Source organism: Coturnix japonica, chromosome 1 (genome assembly GCF_054131305.1).
Source record: "Coturnix japonica strain WE chromosome 1, WE-NBRP24, whole genome shotgun sequence".
Taxonomy (NCBI): domain Eukaryota; kingdom Metazoa; phylum Chordata; class Aves; order Galliformes; family Phasianidae; genus Coturnix; species Coturnix japonica.
Window position 1 is genome coordinate 35,211,182 of NC_140663.1, and position 25,651 is coordinate 35,236,832.

The 25,651-nt window shown below is 36.5% G+C and overlaps 1 protein-coding gene across 11 annotated transcripts in view; it reads left to right on the forward strand.

Moving 5' to 3' along the window:
• The window catches only part of SYT1 (synaptotagmin 1), a 354,401-nt gene that overhangs the window by 119,736 nt on the left and 209,014 nt on the right, over nt 1–25,651 (forward strand). For 10 of the 11 annotated variants that reach the window (XM_085537503.1, XM_085537506.1, XM_085537549.1 and 7 more), the window contains one exon: nt 20,098–20,159. The exons of the other annotated variant lie outside the window; for it this stretch is intronic. The gene's annotated coding sequence lies outside the window, so the exon portion shown is untranslated. The remainder of the gene's footprint in view (nt 1–20,097; nt 20,160–25,651) is intronic. 11 annotated transcript variants of the gene reach the window in all.

The window sequence follows — 25,651 nt, forward strand, 5'->3', positions numbered from 1 at the left end:
AAAAAGAATTTTAACTATGTTGTCTCTGTTGTACAAGGTCAATTTAATATGAACATGACCTCTATGTGGAGAAGTCTATTTGCAGATCTAAAAAATGCTCCATACTGTTATTTTTGCCTTGCACATTGCCTTGTAGTGTCCCTATACAGCCTATTGTCTTACTCTGGGCACTTAAAATTACAGAATCCTTATGTTTACTTCTGCATGGAGCTAAAAATGTCAGTGTACCATGTTCCCTTCAGGAACTTCATGCTTTTAAATATTTGTGCTAACAGGGTGATAAATACTTGTACCCAAAGAATGTAGGTACTTATTTTACGGAGAGCTGCATCACTTGCAGGGATAACAACAAATATGAACTACAAGCATTTGTGTTTTGATAGATTGGTGTCACTGACCAGATGTCTCCCAGATAACGAACTAGGATGGTGAAGTAGCCATAGTACACTTCAGTAGATGATAGAAATATTTTCAGTAGTATGATCATAGGAAAAAGGTACTGAAGCTAGAAATTGCCTTATTCTTGGTTAGTATTTGAAAACAGTGACTCGGAAAAGCAGAAGAGATCAGAAGGTCAAAGAGCAGAGGGAAAAATAAGAGGAGAGCTGAGCTGAGGGAAATAATTGGGGATAGGTTGAAAACTGGACAGAAGAGTCAACAAGGACAACTGCATTGCTGGTTTAAAAATTCAAGACAAAATGACATGGAAGAGATGAAGGGAAAGAGTGTAAGAAGAATTTTACTTTGGAAGAAGGAGGAGGAAAAGAAATGGGAGAAAAGTGAAAAGAAGATGTGCAGCAGGTAGGAAAGACAAAAAAGGGAGGATGACTCCTATTCAGCTGGTTCAAGAAGTTGATATATCACAGGACAGTAGAAGGAATTGGGGTGAGGCAAAAACTATGTATATACAGAAGGTGTGAAATTCATTATAACTGGAAAATAATTGCTTCTTGGCCAGAAGAGGAACTGATTTGAAAGAGGACAGAACAGATTTGTAGTGAAAGAAATTGATTTGGTCCCAGCTTATCACCCAAGGGCATTTGGCATGAACAGAAATAGGAAATGGAACATGGAGGTTATAGGTCAGGAGAGGAATGGAGGAGGAATAGGGACTGCAAAATATATGTTCATTCAGCTGAAAATTGTTCTATATTGTTTAAAAAAGAATCTCATATTTCATGAAACCCATCAGCTTTGTCCTGACCTCAAAAGATAAATCTCTTGTAAAAACTGACTTATCAGGGAACTAACAGTATGAGGTGTCCTTTCAGTCCCTGATCCATTTTGTCAGCACTATTAACACATCTATCTTGAAACATGTGTTTTCAACAAGTCAAAATAGAAATCACTTTGAAAGCTTCCCTTTAAAATCAGCCGCAGTTATTAAGTAAAAACAAACCAAACTTTTATTTTCCTAACACAGCATACACAAGCTTCAGCTTCTTAAGAATAAAAAAAAAAAAATAATACCTAAGGAGAACATAAATATTTCATTTCTCTTTCATAAGACTGTATGATGTGCAAGGTGGAATATCCAAAGAAAATCAGGACAGTTGATAGCAGGATGAGGAGGATATTATTGTATTTCAACATATATTACTGCTATAGCATTATGCTATATGGATTCTGTGTTATGTACCAATATGAAAGACCGTGTGCCCTGGTGGCGCAGTGGTTAAAGACGCCGCCTTGCAACACTGGGGCCCGGAGTTCGAATCCCCGCTGTGGCGCAAGTGGTAGAAGTGCCGCTCTGCTACACAGAGGCTCGAATCCCGGGGGCTGGACTCGATGATCTCTAAGGTCCCTTCCAACCCGCACGAAACTATGAAACTATGAAACTATGAAACAATCCTTACACCCAGATGCTCCTCAGGTGATAAGTTAAATGCGAAACATTCCCCAGGCTTTCAGTGGCTGTGGAGTGAAAGGATACAAGATAATCTAAAGCAAAGACTACTTTCATAGAGCAATACATATAATAAACCTTCCATTAAAAAAAGAATAGTAAAATTGGAATCAGTCTAAGAGTACTTCCAGCATCACAGAAGTAATATACTTCAGTGGGATATGAAAAGTCATCCTGAAGGAACTGTGTGAAGGAGCCATTTCATATTAAATAGAGACTTATTTTTCTTAAATGTAATAAATGGTAAGTGATTTTTTATATCAGTTTGTCCAGCTCATCAAAAGGCTGTCTTGGATATAAAAATTAGTTACCTGAAATAATTTTCTTTCATTTAAATATTTACAGTTTATTAAGTTCTATAGTGCAGAATTTTTAGTTAAAAGAGAATGAAAAATGACATGGTAGCAAAGCCAGCCAAACTTTTTTTCCTAAAAGAAAAAATATTTTCCTAATCTGATCCTACTAAGGGTGAAATGGGTTTTAACATTCCCATGTGTAAGTTGAGAATCCTTTCAACTTTGGAATTTTTACTTCTTTAATTCTTGAACAGAAGATCCCATTTAATGACTTTTCAGCTTTTCCCCCAAACATCAAAACAAAGAGGAAGTAGTATGAGATAAAAATATCTTAGTTGCAATGCAGTTTTATCTGATTTCTTTAAATTTGGTAACTTGTCTTTTAAAGGATCACTGCATACAAGGGAAAATACACAGAGGCAAAGTTAGAGCTCCTCTATAGATGAGGAAAGGATTGACAAACAGATTTACTTGAAAAGAAGATTAACTATAAGTGAATATAGTTGTGACGTGTGGAAAAAAACTCTATAGCCTGTTAGGATATAAAGCAGGTATGATTTAATAAAGAGATGTGTGTTAATTATTTGCATTTTATAAGTCACATAATTTCCTATCAGTGCATTAGATCAGATACTTTTATTTGTCTTTGCTAATTTCAATGACAAATTCCTATGGGTTCTAAAACAAGGTAATGTGACATTAGAAAAATAGATTAATTGGGGTAATTTAGAAGTGAAGAACCACAGTAAGCAGCTGAGGGCATTGGAGTCTGCTCTGCAGTTCCTTTTAGGCTCCTCCAAAAAAGTATTTTGCACTTAAATTAAATACCTAAAATTAAAGAGAATTGACTTTGCAGTGTGGAAGACAAAGACATTCTGAGGAAAATCCAGTTAAGCTTTTATTTTTTTGTGCTACATCTTAAAAACATCTTGGAGTGATAGAATAGTATCTTTAGTAATCTAAAAGCACTGAAAGGATGCACTTTTTATTATTCATATAATTACAGGAGACCATCTTAAAGATAGTTTGTTCAATCTTGGATTCCAAGGACCGTGAAGTTAACAATGAAAATGTCTTGATCCTAAGATGTCCATTACCATTATGAGATCAACAGTGGAATATTCAGAGTCTCCATAAGGGAGGTGATGGAGATGATCTGGCTTCTGCTGTATGCTAGTATTATGGGACTTTTATCATTTGCCTTTTATTCACATACTAGGAATGTATTAATTTCAAGATGAGACAAAACCACGCAGAAACTAATGTATTTGTCTTGTGTGAAAACTATGTCTGATGTTCCAGTATACTAATGTGTGAGATACATTACCTTTCTCAGGGCATACTTGATTTATGTACAGAATTAAATTAGCATGCAGCAATCAAAAAACAAAACAGTAGGCACCCCTGAGCAGAACAACAAACCATAATTAAAATGCTGTGATTTTATGATTGATTTATTGTCAGAAAGCATCAGGGCTTTTTCATCCAAATTTTACAATTATGACTGTCTCCAAGCCTGACTGTTCATTGATTTAATTATATAAACATATGTTTAATTTTAAGCACAGAAGTAGTCTCAAATGTTTTCAGAATACTGAAAGCAGTTGAGTATGTTCTTAAGCGTTTTGCTGAGTGTATGTATCTTTCCGCAAACTACAGCTATTGCTTCGGGAATTTGGCATCTCACAGGAAAGAAAACTTTTGGTCATGTTAAACTTGTTAAATTATACAAAGTAAATAGCTGTTTCTTGGTCTGGGAAGAGTCATGTATGTTTAGAATTGAGCAGCAAGTGAAGATAATCTGCCAAATTTTAAAGCCAGCTGACCAAACTTTTAGTGTACTAACTCCTTAAAGGAGTGAGGGAGGGGATTGCTTGGGGAAAGGAACAAGGAGAGGAAGACTGAAAAAAAGCATTGGGATGCAGTATTACACTACATGAAAACTGCATAGATCATTTTGCTGAACCTGTCTAGGATCTTGTGAAGCAAGCCAGGCCCTCCAGCTTTCCACTGAGCTGAACAAAAATTCTCAAAAACTCCATAAGCACTGCAGAAGGGCAAAGCCAATGCAAAGAGTTCCATTGTCCCCTGTGCTCTGCAAATAGTAAAGAAGATAGAAAAGTCCTGTCCATCACCCCATGTTACCCTCTGGACATTTTCATGTAGGCTGTTCTTGTGCTGTTGCAGACTTAAGAAACTGGAGTGTTTCTGAGCGCTCCTTCATCCTTCCAGTGATTTTGAGATTTTTGTAGCTTTTGACTCTTCTGTATATGTGGTGTGTAGCTTTTGGCGTGGAAATTGTCTAGTCCTTTCAGGGTAGTTGGGAGTGTTCTGCACCTTGTTGCCTAGGCAATGTGCTGAGTATTCCTTAAGGCCATGCAAGCTTAAGCATCTCTTAGTGGCTGCCTGCAATGGCAGAAGGCTGTACTCAGTGCCTGAGGCAACCCTTCCATACCCTCAAGGGCTTCACTTCCTAGTTCTAATGCAGTTCCTTGATCAGTAGTATTGCAAGTTCTGGGACTTTCTCATTGTATTCTACATCATTTCAAAGCAGTACTAACAATTTGGTTTTGAAGGAAGTTGTGTAGTTACACAGAATTTTCTGGCTTTGCTTTAAATGAGGTAGACTGAAGTAAGCAGGAGAAAGAATTGACTATCCCAGTCAAAAAAAAAACCACTCTGCTTCTCATAGTAGTTGTCCTGCTTTTATTCTCAAGGTGAGGGTTTTTCCATGTTCTAACAAGAATTTCAGACCAGATGAATTTTTCAGTACTGAGGACCATCTAAAGCCAGCAGTCTGGCCAGCTCAGTGCAATCCCTGCAACCTGGGGAACCCTCCCTTCAAGGCTCTTGACCCACCTAAACTTGACTCCATTTTGTCTTGCCTTTTTATCTTAAGATGGTACATACCTTTTGCCCCTCTTCTTCAAGGAGAAGTGCCAAAATCCTTGGTGGAACAGGACCACCTGTTACCTTCAGGCAGAAAACCATGCTGTGTGGTGCCCAAGTTTGACTAGCTTTAATTCGTGGATTAGTTTAGGACATTATTAGCATAACCCCATGGACTTTTTGTGCACACGTAATAACTAAAAGCTGATAACTGAATTTGTTTATGGCACCTTTCTTAACTTGAAACAAGATATCGATATTTATTCTGGGTACTGTAATGGAAAAAAAATAGAAAATTGTTATTTGTATTTATTATGTTAAATCAGAAATTTTAGAAGTGACATTTTCTACTGGTGTTTGGAAGATTAAGAGAAAGTGAAGTGCTGTTTTTAATAAACAGGCTTGTGATACAGAATGTTCCAATATTTAGTGGACTTTCAAAAGAGGTGTTCCTGTACTCCTGCAGCACAACCTATTGCCTCCTGCCAAGGTAATTATTAGTTTAAATGATTGTATATTTCAATACTTATTTTAGTCACACTTCTTAGGACTTCAAAAGGAATCAAGGCAAAATAAAAACCTAAAGCACTCATAATGTCTCATTGTCTCTGTGTCATATCTTTGCTTGAGCTTACCAACTCCATCTGCTATTCTTATGCTGTAAACATCTATTAAGGTTATTATTTCACAGTGGTACACTGACCAAGCTGAAGGTTTTTACACCACCCTGACATCAAAGGCCCCACTGATTTTGCACAGAGGGATATAAATCTCTTAACTGCTACCACAGAGGCGTCGTAAATTGGGTACATCTTCCTTTTCCTTTGTGTAACTCAAGGTGGTGTAGCCGAGTACCTCAGGTATGGGTGATCCTTTGAGTTTGATCCTTTAAGTTGAGTTCTCTAATATCATGTGGCATTGTATTTTAAAGACTATAAATAATCTATACATTTTTATTTATTCAGAAATGACAACAAATTTCTAATGTGATGTTTTTTCACGCATTCAGTCGCATAGTGGTACAACTGCATTGTTACACAAAGTAAACATTTCTATCTCAATCTTTTAATTACAAAAAGAATATAATTTATGTCTGCCATAAGCATATATCTGGGCTTTATCTAATACTTGTATGGCATGCTCTAGTTCATAGCCCGTAATCCCCAAATAAATCCAGAAAAGCTGAAAGCAGCAGACTTGGAGCACTGTTTTCTGGCAACGATGGGTAAGGAAAGGGAGTATGTACATGTGCATGGATACAGCTTGAGAGAGGCATACATATCTTCAGGTACAGTTACATGCCTATACATAAGATAGTGCAATTTCATATAAGGCAACTGAAGATAAACATTACTTATTTTAGTATTTTAATTAGGTGATGTAGTAAATGCAACGTGCAAAAGAAACCATAAGCAAAAAAGAAATTCTCTGTGACACTGAAACAGAACGGTAAAGCAATTCAGAATCATTACTGGATTCACTTTACTGTGTTTAAGCAGTCCTGTAAGTACTGTAAACTGACAATAAATAGTGTTAACAGTCTCGCAGCCCCTTGGCCCTGTACTGCTTCTCTTTATTGGCTCAAGCCACTCCATGTGTACATTTACTTTCCAGGTGAATAATTTAACTGCTGGTAAAGCCATACCAGGATTTAGTAGGATAAATGTAGTATTAATAGCGGTGGCAGGTGAGCCATGTTAAATTTATTGTCAAACATATTGTTTGTTTTTAATACAGCCTCGCCGAGAGAGTCAGATGTGATGAGCTTTCTACAGACACACAGTGAGAAGCACTTGTAGCTTCACAGAATTTTGTCAAACAAGATGTTGCAAAAGCTGAACAGAGGGATGAAAATGTCACTGTTTATAATGCTTAAAAAACACACACAACATTCTTAAAATCTTTTGGGTCAACAAAGAGCTCAGGCTGTCCTGTGATTTCATTCTGGAGGAGAAAGTCTCCAAGTTGCAAACGTTTGATCCTCATGGCAAAGAGATTGGTAGTTCAAAGATGACATATTTAAAAACAGTCAGGGTTGCCTTGTTTCTCTCCCACTGAACTCAACATTTGTATAAACACAAGTTAAGATGAAGTCCTGCAGTATTTGTAAGTGTGCTAGGAAACTTAAAAGGTGTCATTGTTTATTTGAAATGCTACAGACTTTATGTAATTAGCCCTCCCAGCTCCTTCATGACTAGGATGTTGTTCTGTCTGCGTTACTAGTAGAGAAACTGAATGCTGACTTACTTCAACATGGTGTCAAAGCAAATCAGTGAGCACGCTGGGATTTCAGCTCTAGCATTCTTGACTTCTCACCCTGTATTAGCTCCAGTAATTTCATGTGCCTCCACAACTATTTGCTAAGGGGAAAGATAGAAACAATAAATATTTTGTTTAACATCTCCTTAGTTAACAAATAGAAGATGGTTTCAACTATGTACTTCATCACGCTTTTCCTTTTCCAGATTTAAATTTCCCCCATAGTAGTATGTTATTTATATTCCTTAGACTGTTTTGGAGAAAAAGCAGGGTGTTTTTTGATACCCAGCCACTGCTTTCTTTCCTAGTTTTATTCTGTCTTCTTTCAGTGCTGACTGTGCGCCAAATATTGTCCCAGTTTCAATCCTTCAAATAGTTCTTACTCTCTGTTCTGCTCTTTACTTTTTTTCTCTTTTCCCACACCTCCCTGCCTCGTTTCTTCCATATCTCCCTTTTGAGAGTCCTCTTTGCTTTTCACATCATTTTCAGTTATCCGTTCAAATACTTCTTAATATTGACAGAGCAAAAACAGAAAGCAGATGTATTTTCTAAACAGGCTAAGATAAGGGTATTATCTGTAATAAGCATGGAAGATAGCAGATGAAAGTCCCAAAAGCACACTGGTCTGTTTTGTTGTTATATCTCTTTGTAAGTTCATGTTTAGAAGAGAGTACTGGGTAAATTACAAGACAGTAGATATGGATTTCATATCAAGCAGAAATTGCTTTGCAGTTGGGGTAACTTAACCTCTCTCTCCTTCTTTGCTTATTCTTAGGGTTGTTGTAAGATAAAATATAAAAGAACTTTAAAGAAGTTTCTTACCATATACTCAGAGGAACTTTCTAGCGCAAAGTAAAGCAAGTAGCAACTATGTCTAATTTCCATTTTAGTTTAGGGAGAAGATGAAGGAGAAAGAGCGCAGCAGAAAGGAGCAAATGAAGCCAAGGCCAGAGAAGAATATGACTGATTTATTTGTTATTTTATTTTCTTTCTGACTCTCACTGGTGGTTTTTAGTCTTATACAGACTAATTGCCTTGAATTGCTTGATGCATGCTTTAAGAAAATAATTAACAAATATGTTTAATTAACTGCTATATATCCACATACCTGAATGCACCCTCATTTTTACTGTTTTCATTTTATGAAGCAACTTTTCAAATTTCACCCTACAATCTCCATGTATCACAGAGCTTTGCTAGCAGCTGACACTGCTGGGGGTTGTGTTACTGTATTGTAGGGGAATTAATTCAGCCTAAGAGCCCACGCATTCTTAAGACAGGACTATAACCTTATAGGCAAAACGCTGATTTTTGTCAGAACAAAAAGAAGCTGAAAGTCAGCTCTGCCAGCATTTGTTGAACATGCATATTTAATTTCACTGCAAAGCACAGATTAGAAAATTGTCTGCATACTTTATTAAGCGATAGTAGAAACTGATTAAAGCAATTGATTGTACTCTGTGCAAGGAAGTATTTATGGTCATTACATTAATGCCAAAAAGCACCTGTCAGCTTCAAAAAGGGCATCTACTGATTTGTTGACAGGCAATTTCATATTTTCTTCTTACAGAAGCTTTTATTAAGGGCTTGCTTGAACTAGATGATCTTGAAGAGATATTTCCTTTTTGCCAGATGCCAAAATGCAATTTGAGATACATCATGTGGTGTTTTGTCGATTTGTTTAAAATCCACACTGAGAGGTGTTGAAGCAATCACTTTCCATAGCGATGGCCATTATGTTGTCCCCCTTCCTACGCACAAAAGCAGTTGCACACTCACTAAACCTGTTTAGTGAGACCTGTTAGAATCTTCAATGGATCATTCAGTAGAAAATGCCAGCATTTCTGTGTTAAGCAGCTTCCTTTTTGGGGGCCTATTGTGGGACCTATGGCAGTGTAGCGGTTTGCAAGAGGAAGAAGAAAGGGAAAGAACTGGACCAAGGGGTCAGAAGAAGTCTCCTAACGCAACTGCAGTGTTGCTTCCCTGAATGAGTTTGCCATACGTTTTCCATCTCCAGGCCCCTCCATAAATGCATAACGCAGCCTGTGTTGAGAATATATTGCAGTATGAGGTTCTCAGTGGCCAGGCTTGGTTTGTCAGTTAGAAAAATAGATGAGACATTTTGGATATTGTTCTGCTTTGAGGTAAAGTGTGTCCCTGCCTCGGGATGATTCAGACATTTGTTATGTTTTCTAACTTTGTGCTTCTGCTTCTTCTGGGCCATGAGTAGTACAGATTACTTTTGTTTTATAGCCTAAGCTAATGTGTTTGCAAATTGCAATGAAAGAATCGCAGAAAATTACTCTATACATCAGCAGAGACAGAACAAACGTGTTTTTTCTTTTTTCTTTTTCTTTTTTTTATTCCTTTCAAACTGCTCCAGTGTGCTATTTGAGTGCAAATCAGTAGTTTTATGAAGTGGCTGAAGTTAGGTCTGAATAAGCTATATTTCAGAGAATCTAATAATCAAAAATTTAACAAGTTTCCTCAAGATGGATAGGAAGAGTAAATTAAAGGGTGGTTTATGTTAACATTTGGCTCTACAAAGAGGGAGAAATATTGCTGTGTGAAATACTTAGCTTCATTAGCAAAAGTAGCCCAATTAAAATATTTGCCATATGAGCTTTGTAGGGATTTCAAATAGACCTTTCTTGAATTTTCCTTGATTCAGAGATTCTAACATTAAATATGACACACGAGATGATAATTGCGAGGTAATTATTTGATTTTCACTAAACAGACATTTCCATTAGATTCCTTCTGGCAATATCTTGCTGAGGAAGTTCATTTTATAGCCAAATACAATATCAAGATGTCTTTCTTTACTCAACTATGTAAGGAACAATAACCATAACTACCTCTTTTAATGTTCTTAGCCATCTGCACCTAGACACTCTGGGATGTGTGATGTGCTACTTTCTGATTAGTCTATGAGATTTGCTGAATGTGGACTTGATGTTTCTCTTTTCCTTTCATGTAGACTTGCAAAACCAGCACTTGCCTTTTATCCTGCTTTCTGTAATAGTATCTTTGCATATAATCTACAAGGATTGGCTGTTAAGCTCTGCTGTCACAGTCCAGGGTGACACCTGTGATTAAAAGATCTGTCTGAATTCGCCCGACTCTAGTGTTTTTTTCAAGATGAAAAAAAGTCATGGTGCTTCAAAGTTTCATCTCTAGGAGTGCAAAATCAGCTGCATTTTTCAGGCAGGGGCATATAATATGTAAAAAATGTTTCAAGATAATGAAATGAGACCTTTGTATGAGGTGGTAACATTATGAATTTAGACCCGAATCCCTACTGCAGTAGACTGCTTAAAGATGTTACTCTGCTTCTATAGGTGTGGAGATGAATTTTACTTTAGATGCCCTGGCAAACCCTACTCAGATCACTGATCAGGAAGGGAAGCCAAGGCAGGCAGGTAGTACCTCCTATGTGCCACAAGCCCTGGCTCAACCATGCAATGCCAAGACACCACCTGTGCTTGGTTAGAAGTTCTTAAAATCAAATTCTTCCCTCGTTTGCATAACCAAATGGGCTAATGACCATTTGTATCTGCTTATCTTTGCAGCTTCTGCATGTCAAGGTAACATTAGCAACCATGACCATTACAATGCTTTGCACAACCTGTTTTTGTCACTCAGGGTTTACTCTCATCACTCAGTCGTTAGAAGTTTCATCAGCAAGTTGTAGCCTGTCTGTAAACCACATTTTGCACCGTTCTTGGAATTCATGTAGTTTATACACAGACATTACTTTTGCCTACCTCATTTTCTGTTTGGTTTGGTTTGTTGGTTGAGGTCTTTGTGATTTTTTTACTGATGTCTAGTAAAAAAAAAAACAAAAAAACAAAAAAACACTGAAGTACTGAAACATACAGACTGGTCATCAAGTCACTGGTGTTTGATGATCAGTGTTACTGATGGGCATGTCTCATTGTTACTTTTCTAATGGAACTATGTGCAGCCTCCCCCAGGAGACAGGGCTGTCTGCTGCAATGATGGTCACTGGAAAAACAGTGTTCTGGACAGTAATAAACAAAAATAACACTTGTCAGTGTCAGAAGTAGACTGTGACAAATGTGAATATAGCAGACATTTAGAAAAAAACACGGCTGTCATAAGTTCTCTAATACGCAGGGCCATCTCCACAGATAGTGCTATTATCATGCTAATCCATTATTATTTTGTTGTTGTTGTTTCTTTAGGCTTTTGTAATATAGAACATTTTCTTACATTGTGTGTTGTTTTGTTTTTTTTTTACTAACTGTAAGGAAAGCTAATACTTCAATATACTGAAGAAATTGAAAGAGAAGGAACAAGATGAATTCATATTTTTCGGTAGTCTTTGATTTTTTAATACAACAGACTCATAATAGTAATCCATTCTTGTAGCAAGTGTATCAAAGATAGAAATAGCACAGTTATATTTTTAACATAAATAATTAGAAAGCTGCAAATATTTCTGGATTTGTAACTGCCTGGTTATGATTGTATCATCCAAGTTCTTGAGCCTTGGGGTTGTAAAAAATTTTCACTGTTTATTTCATAGAATATCATAGAATGGTTTGGGTTGGAAGGGACCTTTAAGATCACCTGGTTCCAATCCCCTGCTATAGGCAGGGACACCTCCCTCTAGGGCAGGTTGCTCACAGCCCCATCCAGCCTGGCCTTGAATGCCTCCAGGGAGGGGGATCCACAGCCTCATTGGAAAACCTGTTCCAGTTTATCACCATTCTCACGTTAAATAATTTCTTCCTGATATCTAGTCTAAATCTACTCTTTCAGTTGAAAGCTATTTCCGCTTATCCTGTTGCCACAGACCCTTGTAAAAAGTCTCTACCCAGCTTTTCTATAGACACTCCTTCAGACACTGGAAGGCCACCTTATGGTCTCTCCCCAGAGCCTTCTCTAGGCTGAAGAGCCTCAACTCTCTCAGCCTGTATTCCTTATAATACTGTTTAATTAATGTTAAATCAGCAAATGATCAAAAGCAATTTTTTGGTTTTGTAAATGTTTTAATAAAGTATATGTTCTAACTGGAAAAAATCTTTCAAACATGGAAGTTTATTTAGTGATACTGTTGTTAATAGATTAGTGCTTCCATTTCAGTTTCTAATTTGAGCTTTTCACTCTTTGCTGCTGATGACTGCAGAAGTGAACACTTATTTCTAAAGGAAAATTATCATTTAAATTAATGATTCTGCATTCTCTTGTTATTTAAAAAATTGATTAAAAATCTTCACGAAAATAAGTAAAAATAGATAAATAAATAAATAAATATCCTGCCAACCATGACCATGAGAGCAGTGGAATTTCACATCATGCTTAGAAGCAGTATTTTTCAGATATGACTCCTCACATGGTTTCAGGAAGATGAAAGAGAGCAGAAAGCAGTTAGTGTAGAACAAAGGATGCTGCATGGTGGGTGTAGAGCATGCAGTGTTAAAATGAATGCACGAAAGGGTGGGTAGCAACTTGAAGAGTTGATGTACCTCTTCTCATAGGATTTGTTTTGTTGCTTACAAAAAATCAGAGCAGTGTGTAAACCTTTTTGGATTACTAAAGGAAGCAGTAAACAGTAACTTGATTTTGCTTGCATTTCATTTTCTTTTCCATAATTTTCTTTAGGAGAATTAAAACAACAGCATCAATAAAAATTAGAGTAAATGTAGGCTAAGATCATTCATGCATTGAACTATCCTCTCTTAGTGCATATATCCAAGTGAACCTCAGAATATAGGCTATCTGTTTTACTCTACACAGTTTTCCTTTAAGGGATTCGTTTAAAAGGGCAGCAAAGTTTGAAGTTTGTTGTCACTCTAAGTCTCTTTAGGGTAGTGTAGAATGGCTGTTAACTCACCCGTAGTTCACATTGCTTAATCTGCTGAGGTGCTCATACTCAGTATCAGGTTTCATGGTTGAATTGCTGGCCCACATTAGAATATTTTTATAAAGCAGAATAGAGAAATAAATTTAAAAGCCTCACACCAAACTCTCAGAATGTAAAGATCAGCAATGTTATGTAATGCATAATCACTTCCTGCAGTGGATATTGCAGCAAGTTCTTTTGTCCAGGGATAAAAGCAAGTTGATTGTGAATCTCTAAACACTGAAATACAGCCACGTGTGCATTGAAGGTGCTGAGGTTATTGCAGTTAGAATTAGACAACTTGTGTTAGTTCCATAACATACAACATCTATTCATATAAAAATCTATATTATCTTTCTAGGAAGGATTTGGGAGACTGATTAATAGCCTTCACTATACTTATAAATCCTGGTGTATAGCTGTAATGAAATGTGATTTCTGAAATCAATTTTTACTAGGAACTACTTTCTGATCAACTCTATTGTAAATACTATTATGAAGCAGCTTGTGAAAGAGTGGATTTCCTTATTCTGCAATGATTTGGAAGATACTGGCGATTCTTTATCTTTTTTCAATAGCTTGAAAATGTTTGGAATTAAATTTGATAAGTGTTGTATCAGGATTGCCGGTTGTTGCTGATCTCTTGAAAAGTTTCATTTAGGAAAATGAAGTTACCCTTTGGTAAACTTTGTAGGGCCTTTTATTACTCTTAAATGAGAGCAGTATTATCTTCTGTTTATAGTTTCAAATGTAAGAATGTGTGTTTTGTGTAAAATTTGAACAGTATACACTTTGTGAAGAAAATGGCTGAGATAGCCAGCAGTCATGAAGCAGCAACAGCAAGCTCTGTACTGTGAAGATTCTGTCCAGAGCAGCTCCATAGATACTGAGTGGCAGAAGCAGCAAAGTAGTTGAAGTATCCCTATATAGTGTGAACACATCCAGCCCATCTGCTTTAATGATGAGATATCCTAGGTGTCTGTGCCACATTTGGTGCATATCCATATCTCCACCACATCCGACAACCCATTTAAACAGAAGGATTACAGTAGCTTCACTGTGAAATGGGTGATAAAAGAGGAAGAGCCATATATGATCCTGCATAGAAACCAGAAGAAATGCAAGTACCTCTCAAAATCCTGTTGGTCTTTTGACATTCCTGTGAATGGTCAAGAGGTGTCCTAGGAAGTGTCTCTGAAGTCAGTCCAGATACTGATTTGTCACTGTACTGTCACTAGCCACATTATCACTCAATAGGTTTTCTTTCATAAAAAGAGAATCTTTTGGTGCCTACTGATTCATAAGATTGTTTATTGATCATGAAGTTACAATATTGTGCTTGATTGAAATATCAGAGTGGATGGCTCTTTTGACATGAAGTCAAGCGTGAGGATAAAGCAGAAGTTGGGAAAGGCTGTTGGCGAGCAACAGGAGATCTGTCAGTGCCAACAAGTGTTTTGCTCCCTCTTTGTATGTCCTTTCCTTTTAATTTTTTTTTCTTATCCTTTTATTATATTTTATTTTCCATTCTCTTGCCCTAGATTCCTCTCTTGTGTTGAAAAAGCAGCACATTCTACCTTTTGTCTTCTCTCTTTTATTTCCCACTCCAGTAGCCTTTTTCACTCCCTTAGGAAAGCCAGCAGCTTGCATCCACAAAGTTGCTCCCTGTCCTGTTTTGTCCTCCTGGTTTTGGGAGGACATAGAATTTAGTATCAGGCTCTGACAGGAGGAAGTTTGCTGTCCTACTTTGTACACTGACACCTAATGGCAGGCATGCATCTCTGAAACTTTTTAATGCCTTGGGTTGTTTGAAAACCTGCTGGACCGTTGCAATCCAAGTTGTGAGAGCAGTTGAGTGCATTTCTTGTGGTTTTCACTGAATTAATCCTATTCTGTATACAGTCTGAAAGGCTTTCCAGAAAAAAAGTGTTCTGTAGAAGTGCTTAGCTATCCCACTACTATTATTCCCTGGTTAATTGCCAGACTTTTCACTAAACTTGCTATAAAGATGACAATAAATACGTTTTTTCCTGTTTAATAGAGAACTTTCTACTCGATGTTTTTGACTCACAAAGTACTGAAAATTGAAATGTTTTTATTTTATCACCTTTACCATCATATGTGTATTTATTTCAAATAACGTGTATGTTGTTTTCCATTGTTCTGTACTGTTGTCCATCATTTCTTACTGGCAAGCAGTCAAGGGAGATGGGTAATGGAGAGAATATTATGTAATGTATGGTAGCTTAGATGAGTTCTGTTTTGTTATTTTTTTGGAGGTATATTTAAAATTAGTTGCTGCTCTGCTATATTAAAGGCCTGAATTCAGCCAGTAATGACCTCAATAGTGCCTGTTTTGATGTAATCCCTGCTTGCTGACTGCTGTTCCAAGAATAAAAATTTAAGCCAAAAGATTTAATGAAATCCTTTGGGATTAGTGCTCGCTGGGCTGGGGAAATTGCATATCAACCTTTTCTCTGTACTCTAACCATAAGGTTTGATATTTGAATAGGAGGGTGTCCAAGAGAGAGAGTTCATCAATAATTTACATTTTTGTTAGTTACAAACCTGGTATTTGGGATTCTGTTGCCATAGTAATCCATCTGGGCCTGAACGGATAGTGTTTTAAGTGGTGGTTGTATAGGGATTCACAGTGTGTGCTTTAAATCCCTTCTAAACTAATCCTCAGATCTGTTCTGTGTCTTATATGAGGCTTTGACAAAATCAATGTTACTCACAGGAAAAAGTTTATGCTGAGCAAATTAAACTCATAAAATATTAGAATATGCATATGATCAAAGACTTCAAAGTTTATCAAGTTTATCAAGACAATTTCTGTTTCAATGTGTGGAACAATTAATAAATGCCCACAACTCTTTTTTTTTTTTTTTTCCCAAAATACATTTAATTTATTGCATATTATACAACTAGAAATTACCCAGATTCTGTACTGGCTTATTAGCTAATTTATACTCAAATTTATAATCAAATGCTAGCCTCATTTTCCCAGATGTCAGGTTTACATCTTACAGGATGTCAGTCTATTCATAATACTGTATAATATCCACTTTCAATTAATCGTTTTTTTTCTCTCTTATAAATTATTGTAAGGCTGACAAAATATACTGAAATTCCCATTTTCATTTCTAGCACTGCTGAAGTCGAATATTGAGGCGGCAGTACTAAACTCAGTAGGCAAAACACCAGCTGCTTTTAGTCTGAAACTTGCCTTGTATTTTTCATTTTATTACCCAACGCTTACAATTGGTTTATTGAAAACCTCCCAGAAATGCCAGATGAAAGGAGGTAATCAGACCTGAAGCACAATCAGTAAACTCCCTGGCAGAACTGGACTCAATTTCAGCTCTCTCAAAACCAAAACTCTCCCAGAAGTGCCTGATTGCCAGGCCTTTTAATTTTTTGTCACAAAACCTGTTGCCCAGTTGTCCTTCTGAATTGTCAGAAAATCATAATACCAATATATCATCTCTCCAGAGCATAGAGATTCAGTATGCAAAATTATTCCTCAGTTTCTGAAAGAAGAGAGAAAAAAATACTCAAATAATATTCATATGCTCTACTAATGAGGTTTTAGTCTGTAATCCTAAACAGAAAAAAACAGTTTCTTCATACAGTTTATAAAAGGTCAAACATCTCTTTGTGGCTGTAAAGCTAGGAATGGAATAATAAAACTGCAGATGGCCCAAGAGATCTTGACGAAAACTTTATTTACCAGGCAGCCTCCCTTTTGTCTTTCAAAATGTGACTCACAGTGAATAATGAAGCATGTCATAGACTTATATGACTTATTTTTGTCATTTGGGATACTGAAAATGTTCTTTGTCACCTGTAATAAATGTAAATCTACTGTTTCTACAAGAGTTAAATGAGTTTCCCGAGAAAAAGTACAACAAATGTCTCCCTTGCAGTGGAATGGGATTTCATTTCACAGACAACAGTGTGCACGTATATTATTAAATTCAGTGTGGCTGACTGAACTTTGTTTATTTTAGAGGTCTCATTCCTCTATCCAAGTTTAATGGAGCTATTGCTGTAATTGTGTGATTACCACTAAATGTGACAGGGAACAGAGAACTTAAAATCAACTAGAAAGGTTTTGTTTTGATTGATTTTGCATATTCTTATGACTAACTGCAACTAAAGTTGCAGATCGTTTACATGATTACTTACCCTAAAGTTACATGTCCTGAAGTATCTTATGTAGATAGCATTTGTGAAGTATAGATTATGCTCCAAAGGCATATTACAAGATATGTGCAAGCTTATCAAAATGTGTTTCCCTTGATATTTCCTATGGTTTTCATTAGGAAAAGTCGTCTCCTGAAAATGTTACTGAAATGAAAAGGAAGCCCTGAAAGATACTAGTAGTATGATAGATTCTATTTGTGGCTCTGGAAATATAGCTGTCACTGCAGGGAATCTCCTGCACTGAAGACCCACAGGAGTCCATAACCACTGGTGAATGAATTAATCTTCCAACACATCTCATAAAAAATAGCCTGTGTTTAATAGGAAGTAATAGAAACACAGTTGGATTTCTGTGATATTTCCTTTATCTTCCTCTACAAATATAAGTTGTTGGTTTCCTTTACTTCTCTCTGTATATTTTAGCTTTGCAGATCCTTTGCAAGGAGTGCTGATTTTGGTCCCCATGACTATTGTTAGATGATATTGATTGGTTTTTACTCATTTGATCCCAATCTTCATTATTGTTTCTGTCTGTTTCAGAAACTCTGCCAATTAAATTCACGAGGGCAGGCAGCCCGGCTGTTCTCCCTTAGTGGCCCTCTACAGTTACTCACGCTTTTGCTTAAGTTTACTTCTCTAATCTAGATTTTGAACTGTGTTCTTGTTTGGTTATTTCCACCTAATGCTCCAGTAAACATCTATCATCTTCTCTTTCCTTTACACTTGCTGTCTTTGCAGGAGAAGGAAATAGTTAATCTTCTGAAAGGCTCAGTAATAATACAACACAGCTTGAGACAGACAGCTTAGAGAAACAGGGAAATACTGAGACAGTGTGCTACAGAGCAGGTGTGACTCTCTCTGTGTTAATTTCTCTAAGGCACTTGGAGCTACCTCTATTCAAATGCAAGATGTACACAGGGACCTAAACCAAAACCTTGTCTCTGAACACTGGGAGAAGGTTGGGATTAGAGCTTTTAATTTAAACTTCTGTCTGAATAGATCTGAATTTCAGATTCTGCAGTCTGGGAGGACATGGATGGTAGGGAGAGGCAAAATTTGTGTTGGATCCCTTCGGTAGGCATTTGAGTACAGTAGCTAGAGCAGGTCTTTTTCAGTCTGTACCACTTCATTTTGTATAGCTGATAAGGAACACCAGGCCTGCTAAGACATTCCAGATGTCTTACAAATCCTAGGAAAGAAGTGAATTTATCCCAGAGCTGTGTTCTGCATCAGCATCTGAATTATTAAAAACCCTTTCGAAACAGGGATTTCTTAGCATCATCATGCTAACTTCACACTGATAGCTCCACAGCTCCTTATGGATCTCTAGGGCATAACAAAGTAGGTACTTAGAAGAGCTAATCCATATAGTTTGAGAAAGTTTAAAAGTCAATTTCAGAGTAATACCGGCTGCTTCAGATTCATGTACCTTACAGTCCACAGCAGAAATACGTGTTGCCTAATGAGTATTTTCAGTAGACCGACATGCAAATGAGTACTTTCTGAGATATTTTGGGCACTGTAGGAATGATACAAAGGGCAACATTAACTTGCTATCAAAAAGAAGGGAAAAATAGATTTTTAAATCAATTATGTTCTGAATATTTTATTGTTTGGGTCATTAAAGATGGTTGCCGAGTTAATTTAGAGTGTTGCTGGATGAAATCACAATTTGACTTTTATAAAGTGCACAGTAAGGGTCGATGTGATGTACTTAGACAATTTCAGGTAATGGCAATTCTGTTCTCCTCTGAGAAAGGTGATGCAAAATTGAAAATACATTTACCTATCTTGAGAACTGTTCATTTGCCTCCCTTTTTTAACCACATTGAACAAATTAGTCATCTTTGCCTTTAAGTGCCTTCACAGTTTGATCCTGCCTGTTTTTTCACATCACTGTTGCCCTTACTGCAACCCTTATTGCACATCAGTCCCAATTTTCTCCCTTCTCTCATGCAACCTTTATTCAAGAAAACTGTTAATAGTAAAAATCTGTGGAGCCAGTATGCTGTGTTCCTTCAAATCCTGCCTTAAAATTCATCTCTGTTGTGCTGTTGTGAGTTGCCAAAGACTCAGCATCTGGTGTGCTGTGATCGTTGCTTATGATGGTAATTGTCTGCATGAAGCAGTGGGAGTGAAGATGTGAACACCCCTCTCCTGCCCATCTCCCTGCCCTTTATAAGCAGTGGAGGGCTCTGGCTGTGCTTGGAAGTACACATTACGTCTTCCTTACCTTCTCAGTCTCATGGGGTAATCCAGCTAAGGTCTAACAGAGTACAAGAAATTCGTTTTGAACAGAGGATTGCCAACATGGTGAATGTGAAAACCTGTCTCCTTTTCTGAACTGGGGTGAGCCACAGGTGTTCAAATGCTAATAAGGTGCCCAGAATTTGTATGAGGTTTCAAAAGGGATCTGTCCCCAGAATCTGTGGATTTCCTATGTCTGCTTCTATTGTACTACATTAGGGTAGCAAGTTTGTGGTTTTTTTAAGGAAATGGAGCTGTATAGGTTTTCTTCTTTTCTGCGATCTTTCACAAAACCCAAGTCTTCAGATCTTGGAGTTAACCAAAGCTTAACATAAAAACAACAAACTTCTTTGCTACAAATGAAGCCAAGTAATTAATTTTCTGTTGGTGATAAATGCATCTATTTGTTTTTCTTACAGAAGAGTGGAATCCTGAGTAAACAAAGAGAAGAAAGCTGAGCAAACAGTCTGCACTGTGAACAGTAAGTGAACTGACTACATACTCTGAAACTGATCATTATCTTTACTTCCATTTTCATGTTTTTCCTATTCACAGTTCTTTTAGCAAGTGTAAAAAATGACTGCAGTGAGCATCTCTGCCTTTTATCCAACTCAGTTTCATGTCACAGGAGTAGGTTCTTATTAATCCTATAAGCATCTTAGGTAAGAGGCCCAGATAATCCATGCACTGTACCTTCATCGCTGCCCATTTTGAAAATATTGCAATTGCTTTTTTCTTCTCAGTAGAAGTGAATTGTAATACTAAAAGCAACCATGATAAAGAAGTATGACACTTACATTTGGTCACACCTGAAATTTTGCAAAGGAGTAGTTAGATTTTTGGATCTGTATAAGTCAGATCTCCTGTTGTGTGGATACACGAACTAGAGAGATTTATTGCTTTGTGTTATCCACTTAATCACTGATTAATTGTTCTGAATTGCACTGGTCAGAGCTGTACTGTTCACTGCCCAGTATGAACAATCACCTGAAAGCTTACAATGTTTGTCTGCATGGGCTATGAAGAGAATGAGCCATGAGAACAAGCTGTGTTTGTCTTGAGGAGGATGTTACTGATGTAGTCATTTGGAAAACATCTCAGGTTCCTGGTGAAGTATCAGTTGGGATACAGCAGAGAACAGAGACTGTTCGGAGACTGCCCTGGGAAAAGCAGTAGTGTGTATGGTTGAACTACGTTGCTGATTAATGAAAGGCAGCAATATCTTACAATAACCAAAGCTGGTGAATGTGTATTAATGCATTTCTATTAGCAGTTCACACGTAACTGTTACTCTGTATTATGCACTAATAGACACTGCCTCTTTGTTGAAGGTGGTAGTACACAGTATGTAATATGCAGAGAATATGTGCTATTCTAATTACAGGGCATATGGTTGACAGTAAAACTGAAGGAGTTTCTCTGAGCAACCAAAATCAATGATGAGTTTCGATGTTCCATTTCACCAGACATCATGAAAGGAAATTTATGACTTCTGCTTTCATCTTGTGGTTTATACTGCATACATACCTCATAGCTCTCTTCACCCTATAGCTTTCCACTTATATACCTACGTAACTAACCTGCTCCAACTTGATAGTGTTTCCTCACATCTCCCATGCAGGACCGTCTTCCTGTTTGCAGAACTGCCGTGCAGAATGTTTCTGCTTTTGCAGAATGAGATACTTGGAAAATGTTGAGCTTGTTATTTCTAGTCTACACATCAAGACATTAGTGGTGTTACTAGATAATTTTGCGCTGAATAATGCCCTATACTGTATCTGAAGATTTTGTGAAAGGTTGCAATATTTGGTAATATGCATCGTCTCTAATAATTTTTACTAGTGGAAAGTTAAGTTGGAGCTTTGGAGAGTTCTTTGATGCATGAGGTACCTTTAAAACAAAGCAGTTGTGCCCTTGCCCAGGATCTGAAGTTGTGGCAGCCAATTACTGATAGTAACATGTATAAACAATAGCAATTTCAAGCAGTTCATAGAAATCAAGTGACATATGTATATATAAAATCCTGAGGTCATTTTAGGCCTGTTGTAGAAAGCAAATATCATTATTGCTGACACTCAGACATTTTCACTATTATTTCTCTGTCAAGTGGCCAGAACTCGCAGGCAGCTGTTTCAGAATAGCGTGGATTTATTTGTGTACAGTGGGAAAAAAAATTAATCAACTCTTATTGGTACTCCATCACATACAAATTCTCTCTCTTCTGCTGGCAGAATAGGTTGATGGAACCTTTTCATAGTGTCCATCAGTTAATTTTATCAGTCATGGCATTATGATTATAAACCTCAAATGACCTAACAATGAATATATAATTACAGAAATGAAACTGTACAGTGGTTATTTAACATTTGTAATGTGTAATTTATTTAATACTCTCTTTGGAATATACATGGGAAATTAGAATAATAAAACAGAAATAAAATGGCATTTAACTTTCATCCGTCATCAGTGAAAAGCAATGTTACCAGCATGAATGAGACTATACTTTCATCGTGTTCATGTGTGCTACCTTTGAGCCTGCTTCAAACCATCCTTGTAAACTGTATGTTATTCATACACTAAGCTATGAATCACTCTTCTGACACTGGGATCAATGAATTGTCCTCATCTTGAAATGTTTTTCTTGACCGTTTTCCTGAATTAAAAGCTAAATTATAAAATATCCAATGCCAAATGCAAAAATACTGGATTCCAGGTATAGAAAGAAGATAAATTTATTAAAGCTCTTATTAAGCAAAATATATTTGATAGGTTTAAATAGTTCTTGTTTTTATTTTCAATGCAAGAGTCTTTGTCTACTTTGAATACTGCAAAAGATCAGTCCAGCTCTTGTGGATGAGGCAAAAATCTGGCTGTAAGCTTTCCAAAAATGTAGTTAGCAACAGTCAAACTTAATCTGCCATATAGTTTAGTTTGTTATAGTTGATGTGTTTGGTGGCTGACAGCTTTCTCGTTTTTCTTTTGCAATAAAGATAAATTCAAGTAAAGTGGCACAAATTAGGAGACTGCACAGATGAGCAGCTAACACAAAGGGAATGGCCCAGCCACGTTGTGCTGCTGGAGGTTAGACCTGCCGAGAATGACTTGTCTGGGTGGTGTGACCCCAGTACTTGGAGAAGAACTAAGCTCATGTTACACTTATCATTAGCTTACGAGCATGCAGTATTGCCATTGTTTATCCTAAAAGCTATTTCAAACACCTGCTGTGTTTGATATTTTATTATTTTACTGAGGTAGAATAATTCTCCAGAGGTATGTAATGTACCAGAGACAAAGTAGCTAAATGAAAGGTTCCTTGGTTTTGGAAGGGTCAGTTTTGTAAAAGTTGAATTTATGAGCCTTCAAAAGGAAATGAGCCTTTGGTTTCTGAATGTTCTCTGCTAATCACAATAATCTTCCCTTATATTGCAATTTCAATCTTTCATTGCAGCACAATAATCTAGAAGCAGCATGGAAGTGCCTTCATTCCCTGTGCTCCCAGGTTTTCTCATTGCCCATTAAAATTCATGTGCATATACCGCAGGCTTGGATAAAAGTCTTCATTTGAGCATTCACACTACCTGAATTCTTTAATGAGGTCTTCCCCTAAATTAGTTTCACTTCTCTGTTAATTTATTTTTTTTCCACAGTGGAAGTATGAATTTCTGGTAAAGCACACAGTAACATTTACATGGTGTAAGGATTTCTTAAACTTTGTCTTTGTTTTGGTTAAGATGCTAAGATTCATCAGGGTGCTATATTCTCCATGACTCTTTTGCTTAAAATTCTGTGGCTCAGAACCCGATTTTTCCTTTTTATATTGATTTTGTATTAGAGCTACAGCTTTGCATTTTTTTAATGTGAGGTGTCTGACACGGATTTGGATTCTGTAGTGCTTTGAGATCTGCTAGTTATGCAACCTAGTTTTGCAAAATGGCTCTGTGTATGTAGTTCCCTGGGGCTTCAGTTTAGTTGTCATCTATCATTTTAGCACTGTGAGTGATTACACTCTACTATTTAATTTATCTTATGCAGCTTCTCAGTTTTTTCTTCAGCTGGTAAACACATACTTTTCTAGACACGTTTTCAAATGATGTGCTTTTTGAGTGCCCCAGAAGTGATGTAATCTTTTTTTTTTTTTTTCAACTAGGAATTTAACCATTTAAATAAATCGTTGGTGGGTATGTTGTCTATTACTTGGAAGTTCTGTATTTCTAATCTGTGATGCATGATTCATTTTTTCAATGAAACATGCATATCTGATAACCGCTTCAATGTCTATGAAAAAATAGCAAAGTAAATGAGCATCTTTTTAAGTGTAAAAGCCAAAAGCATTGCCTGATGCTACTGCAGTAGGCTTTAAACCACCTTTGTACATTGAGTTTTAAATGCACAATCTTTGCTAGCTTGGTTTGTTGGAATTTCACATGACAGTTTCAGTCATAAGTTTCATGTATAAGTGGTTTCTTGTGTGCTGTGTTCTTGTACTATAATTTGCTATTTTTAGACGTTACATGGAATATCAACTTAGCTGTTTTATTTATTTATTCATTTTTAAATCATCAGGATCTTTCAGAGTCACATTCAGCTTTTCATTTAAAAGAGGTTTATTTTGCATTAAATCATATTTTGTTTGCATAGGCTGGACACTTTAAACAGTTACTGTGGCAACTCTCAGGAATCTAGTATAATCAACAGCTTCTGCAGTCCACATAACAAAGAATTTTTACCTTTATGTTTCCATTTCTCTTACAGTTTTTATTATAATTCTATGTTATCTACGGGGAGTTGGATTGTTTGTTTCCATTTTTTTAAATTTTTGTTTCCATTTTTTTTAATTTTAAGTTAACAGTTGTACTTAGTATTTGTGACTAAAATCTCTCTCTAAGAAGAATTAGACTGTATCATGACAGTGCAGCTTTGCTGATGTTTACAACTACTGTTGTAGCTCTGTCTTAAAGTACAGTCAAGTGTTGATATCTTCCATGTTGCATGCTTCTGGGCAACATTTTTGTGTTCTTTCTTGTGAAAGAGAGCTTTAGTCAATACTTACCTTTTGTTTGTAATTCTTACTGTCTTTGCACAATCGTCTTTTAAAGACTACCAGTTCATAATAGGTGAATTCCAGCCACCATTTCTTAGAGCAGTAGAGACAGCCAATTCTGTCACTGTTCTGTTACTGTTCTTGGAGTGGTACAACTTTGATTAGGAACTGAAAGAATACAATTTTTTTATTAACTCGGATATTTGGCATTTATGATTAATTCAAAAATAGCAAAGATAACACACATCAAGATTAAGGTGACTCCCACATATGGAGTTGGTGATAGCTGAGTAACACTTTGGATCATCTCTAAGTATGAGTTTCTTCTTCAGTGATAGCTTTGTTTATTTCTTTCTTTCAAAGTTTCACACTGTAAGTCTTATTTTGAAGACATATAGCTATCATAAACATCACATTTTGACAGCTTATGTGAATGAAACTCATTCAAGTAATTCTATCCAGTAATAAAAAGATGCGTCATATTTGACCTGCTTGCAGTGATATCTTTAAGCAACTGGTATATTGACAACACTGACTCAATTGAATGTATACCAGACTTGAAATATACTTTATGACATAAAACTTGTGTATTTATCTTGATTACCTAAATGTACTAAAATGTGCTTTAAATTTTCCTTCTTGCAATAAATACTAGGAAAATTCAAAATGAAGAATTGATAAAATGTTATTCCTTGGTTCAGCTATGGGAAAATAATATAGCGTGATTTTTTTTCAGGTATTTTTACTGCAGAAAACTAGCAATAATTTTGGAATGCTCTAGAATATATTGAATATAAGTTATTGGAACTGCTGTGTGCTTCTACTGCTGTACTTTCAAGTTTGTAGTAAGCTAAAGAAGCAAATATGCAGTTTTCCCATAAGAGGAGCCTCTGTACAAGGTCTTTTCTACCAAATTTGGTTAATATATTTAC